The following is a 6,000-nucleotide window of genomic DNA, read 5'->3' on the forward strand; positions in this document are numbered from 1 at the left end:
AGACATTAATATTATAAAGTGCGGTTCTAATTTGGAAAATGTAAAAATAGCAACTTTCTATTCAACAGGTGTGGTCTCTGCTCTGTTTCTGTGCTTGACTTTCACCTGATACCAACAAGCACATATAATAAGCACAACACAGAAGGTGATAATCCACAGCAGTTATGGTATGAAAGTACTGGTGTACTAACAACTGCTGATTCCTCTTAGTGGGCACAAACTAACCAGTCATTCTCATGAGAATGAGCTGGATAATGTTTTGAGACACTAAACAATAGACCCACTTACCTTTTTCCAAACCATGCTGGCAATGCTCTGGCTCACACACTTTGTGGGGCAGGACATGGTATCACAGGGGTGATGTACCAGACAAAGAACATTACTTTCATCCTGAAGTGGTTGAAAGGAAATATTTCAGAATATAGACACATCATGCTAGTTTGAGTCACTTTAATGGAACTAAAAAAGTGTTTCCACCCACTATGACTTTTTGGGACTGGAAGGGGTACTAGCTACATTCCTTATGAAACATGTTATTTGAACAAAAGGGAAGTCCAAACCCAGTGAAAACACCTGAAGCAGTAACACAGTGGTCAGGGCCTAACAACTGTTTTTATGATTCACCTCCAAGCTGTATAATAATCTGCACAGACAGTACTCCTCCCTTACAGATGGCTGTGCACTGCACTGTAGCATGACATTCCCTCTCCACTGCACAACTCACCTTGAGGAGCCAGCTATACAGCTGCATGGCTTTTACAGGAAACAACTGGCAAAACTTCTTCTCTAGGGTTTAAGGCAGCCCCTAGATCAAAGAGAAAATGGAAGCCAGGAGTCCCTCTCACACAGTGATGGATACACCAATTGCCATTCTGTTACAGCTGGGCCTCTGCTTTTGTAGAGTGAGCTTTACTCTTCCCTCCAAAAGACAGTTGCAGGTGCCTGCTATCAGCAGATGTGGATCCCAAGTGTTTGGAGACACCTTCCTGCAGCATACAGCAAGGTCCTTGGACAAGGCACGGTTTCAGGATGCCTTCTGTTCTCTCAGCCATGTCCTAATACATGCCAGCAGCAGCTTTCAGCTTAGGTCGTCCCAGGTAGTCTGTATTCAATCCCACTGTCAAACACCTAACTCCATGCATTGCACACAATCCACAGACAACAGTATCCTGCTGTCTGTTGTTATCATCCCAGATAAGCCTTATTTATGCAGGCATATTTTTTCTTTTATCAAGTATATTTCCACATGCTAGTCTTACAAGAGCTTAATACTTTCTACCAGACCTATGTCTAGCACTCAGCAAATATGTTAAGCCTGAAAGAAAACCTCCAAAAGCTCACAGGAGAAAGGGGAACAGTTGTTTTACATTTAGGTGGCTCACTGGAACCATCTGCTCAGCTGACATTACAAGCAGACAGAAATGATGTATCTTCTTAAGTCATCCCTGTCCTTTACTTACTATTTTAGGTTTGTATACTTATACATACAAACAGCACTAAATTCCCTTATTATTCTCTTGGGATGTGTAATTATTGGTTTGCCAATGAAATGGAAGAGAAATTTCTCTCCAAGCATGCAGTAATCAAAGCATCGTTAGCCATGCTTTCTGGGGTAAAGTGTACAGCAATTTTTTACTCCATTCTGCTGCCTGTGCCAGCTGAGAACAAGCATGACGTTTGAAAGGCATCAACAAAGTTTACATATGTTGGACAGTGTGTAACATTTTCTGGGAAAATGAAATCTAGATATAAAAATTATGTGGTTTGGCCTATTTATAGAAAATTTTGGATTCAGGAACAGACCTTATTCCAATGCATTATGCAAAGCTGCTTTCACCTTTAATTGTAGATGAGAAAACGCATATATATGAAAGTTTGCAACTAATATACTGCTCATTAACGTGCATGAATCTTTACCCCAGTATTTTAAAGAAATGAGGTTCATACAATCACTCTATCTGTCCATCCATCCATCAGATTCCTTTCCCATCCTCTTCTTGCTAGCCTTCGTACATCTTCACTGATTGCTGGCAAATTAAACAAAAAGTTAAATTAAGAAAGATAATAAAGTCTGTATCATGGAAATTAGTGGCTGAATAGAGGAAAGGGACCCAAAATAATGCCTCCTCTCAGAAGACCTGTTTAATTCAGTCCCTTGACCAATTTCAAAGTGGGCTGGCTCCTAAGCTTGTACATGCTGACTAGTACACACAGAGCCCCAAAGCAGGTAAACCACATGCCCCCATTCACCTGATAAGACAGGGCAGTGTGGATCAGGGCATGTGGGAGGAGTGTGGAAGACAAATGAGGGTGCTGAGAATACCAAGTGAAAGGGAGAAGTGTTAAGAGAGAAAGGCTGCAAATCCATAAATCAGCCTTTACTCATCCCAATGGCACAGAACAACTTGTTATACTGCCTTTATTTGATTGGCTTGTAACTACAATGAGGAGATAAGTGAAACCCTCCTGTAGAGAAAAGCAAGACTATTATGTCAATTTATGTCACTATGACATGGACAGATGTATCTGCAACCCTCTCTTCTCTTGCCTTGGTTGTAAAAGCATAAGGTTAGGTTTAACTTATACTCAGTTCTAATCTATGGCTTGGCTTTTCCTAGACTATCTATAATTTTAGGAATATCACATTCAAATTCGACTATGCTGTTGTATTAAGACCCATCTGAATTATTTTTTCTGCTTTTTAGTCATTCACAGATATGCTTATTGCTGATTTTAATCAAACACTGGATTCATATTAAAGTTCCTTTTTTTATTTACCTGTGTAACCAGTGAACTCAACAGAGATTACACCTCTCAGTCACTTCACTTTACCATTAGCATCATTGAGGGTGAGTCTGACAGAGAAGCAGCACACCCCAAACAAAAGCCACTGGCAGGGCACACAATCCCACCAGATGATTTAGTGATTTGGCTATGGCAAACCCTGCTTTAGATTACTGTACTGATGTGAACTAGCATAGTTTTGAGCTGAAATGCAACAAAATCATTTACACTGGCTGAACAATAAGTATCCTGCCTCTAGAAAACACATAAATTGAGATAAAAGTAAAGAATAGTTTTAATTAACAGGTTGGACCCTGATTTTATTCCCTGTGAACTTCAGACAAGCTTATTAAAACAATAGAAAGCTTGAAAAAATACTGGGATAGGGTCACTCAAGTCACACAAGTGGAAAGTGACAGGGAAAGGAAATCTGGTGTTGCTCCTGGACGTTTCTTATATCATTAGCCTGACCAATGAAGAACACGCTCCCTCTCTAGTAACTCCCATAATCTTTATAGGACTCCAGCCAAGATACAGAGAAAAAGAGAATGGATGTTTAACATTATAGTAAGAATCCTTCACAATTTCTTTAATAAGTCAACCTAAAAAGCGGATGTAGTAAAACTTTAATTTATAGCTATGATTAAATAGCCTTTAATTGCCTATTTCACAATTTCCTTTAAAGTGTTCTTTGGGAAGCACAATAATTCAATTCCATGGAGACTTGTGTGCAAATGTTTAATTCTAGCAAAGAACATGAACTTTATGTGACCTCTAGAAAATGGTAATTATTTTTTCTTTGTTTGATTTGTTGAACTTTGGTTTCTTCACTGTGAAGATCAAAAAAGATGTCCCAAAAAGTAAATTTAGCATATGCTCTGGAGCCTGAGGTAATCATGGAACAGTTCATCCCTCTTCTCCTAGTTAGCTTAGCATCCAGCTAATGTAAAGCAGGGGAGATTAAACCCTGATTTCAGTAAGAACCGGATGACTTTTACAAGGAAAGAAATGGGGACCTGGCTTTGAAAATCCAACATCGCCACCTATTGGATTTCTATTGCGGGTGAGAGTCACAAATACTCTGAATCCAGCTGCGTCCCCTGGATTTCACACACGACGAATTCGGCGTCTCTGAGTGGATCGGGAAGACTTTTACTTAAGGCAGCAGGAACGCTTAGAGATCCCGACTTCAACTTCAATTCTCTTCCAGAAGTGATGAGTTCCCAAAGCTCAGTTTGCTTTCTCAAAACTTTTTTACAGTAAGATCCAGGATGTTAAACTGATGGATTGACAGTTTACAGAGAAGTCAACTAAATTCTTTAAAAATCCTCAAAGTACATAAAGTGGCAATTTGGTTTCCATAGAAATTCACGTCTTGAAGATTTACTTTCTTTTATTTTTAAAAAGAGGCAATTTTGTTTAAGCAACTTGGTACTACAACCTCTAAGACAAGACCTGTGAAAAGTACCCTTACTTTGAGTGAAAGCTCCCAGATAGAACATGCAGTTTCTGTTGGCAGAAACTCTTTTGTTAGGTCTTTGTTTCTAAAACAACTCACCTCTTGTGCAAAACACATGAGATAATAATAGTAGTAGAAGTATTAATAATAATAATAGAAGCAGCAGCAGCAGCTATTTTCCAGAATGCCAGGTTTCAGCAGCACAAGATGTCCTCAGCTGTGGTACACTGCAGTTGGCAGATCTGGGTAGCTTAGTGTGATGATCCCTATGCAGTGTACCAGTGCAGCACCCAACACGGCTGGAAGCACCTTGACAGCCACATGAACAAACTCTTGTTGAACCCCTGCTCGCTTCCGTTATTCCTGTCTTGAGCAGCACAAGCCTGATTATTTTTCCAGGAATGCATACTTTTAAAACACATCAGGGGCTACCTGAGGATAAATGAGCCATTTTCACCCAACAACTTGGTAAAACCAGAGTCCAGCTCACCTGTTTTACTGCAGCACTGAACTGAGAAGCAACTGAGCAAGCCTGAAACAGGTGACTGATGAATAATCCTTCTGATGTGCAGAAATTATAACCACAATTTGCCCCAGTCCTGTTGTGCTCCTCCTGCAAGCTCAGACAACCTGTGTAGAACAAGCAGCTCAGTCTGTGGGCCTCACGTTGGCTCCCCCTGTGAATCTTCTGCTGTAACTATCAGCATTTAAGAATGTCTAAAGCCTGCAAAATTCAAATGTATATCCTCATAGACTCTGGCTGTTTGAATCCAGGGGTTTCCTTCTGTCTACTGGCAAAATGTAAACCTCCCTTCAGGCTCAGATTTGAGATACATTAACAACTTCAATATTGTATGAAACCAGGATGATACGTGAGACTAAACAAGATTAGGATCACCTCAAAGTTACATGGGAAAACCCACATATTATTGAGACACATAAACATGAAATGTTCATCAGGGAAGCTCAGAACTGGAATAACTCAGAGTTCATGGAATCATTTAGAAAAACAATGCAACTTTCTGGAATGAAATATTAGAAAATAGTTATCCACAAAGACAAATTAAACACATGGGTATCACAAGGAAGCAGGAGGGAGTGAGAGCTTTGACAAAGAGCTGATTTTATTTATCACAAGACCCAGAATGTTTTGAAGATCATTTTTTCAAAATGCAAGTACACCCTTTTCATGATCAGCTCTCTTGTGTTGTTTGGGGTTTTTTTAATATAAATCAAGCAAATTAACAAACACATGAAATTCAGCAGTGAAGCATCACCCAGCATGCCCTTGAAATCGCTGTCATTATGCACACAGATTGGAAGCATCATTGTGTGCAGAGCTGTCTTGAAAGTGTGGCCACAAACACTGGGGCTACAATCTCCTAGTGTGAGGTTCAGTTGCCAAGTTTTGTTCTTAGAAGTTTGTTCAGCATAAAGTCATCTGGCCTGTAACAGTCAAACTATCATAGGTCTATTGTTACATTTTATGAACATTTTACATGCTCTACTATTCCTCCCAGTTGCCCTCATCTTCTATAATAGCATTAATAGCTATAAGAGGTTGGCAAAATCTAAGTTTAACTTGAAAGCAGTTTGAAAAAAGCTTTTGTATACAATATAGTAGGAAACCTTTGTGTCAGAAACAAAATATAAAACTTCTTTCACGTTGGTCCTCTCTATATTTCTTTCAGAACTACTGAGAAAGATAGAGTCAACATTCTTCACTCCCTGCAGCTTTTCTGTTGGCACACTACATT

Source organism: Gallinula chloropus (genome assembly GCF_964237585.1).
Source record: "Gallinula chloropus genome assembly, chromosome: 10".
Taxonomy (NCBI): Eukaryota; Metazoa; Chordata; class Aves; order Gruiformes; family Rallidae; genus Gallinula; species Gallinula chloropus.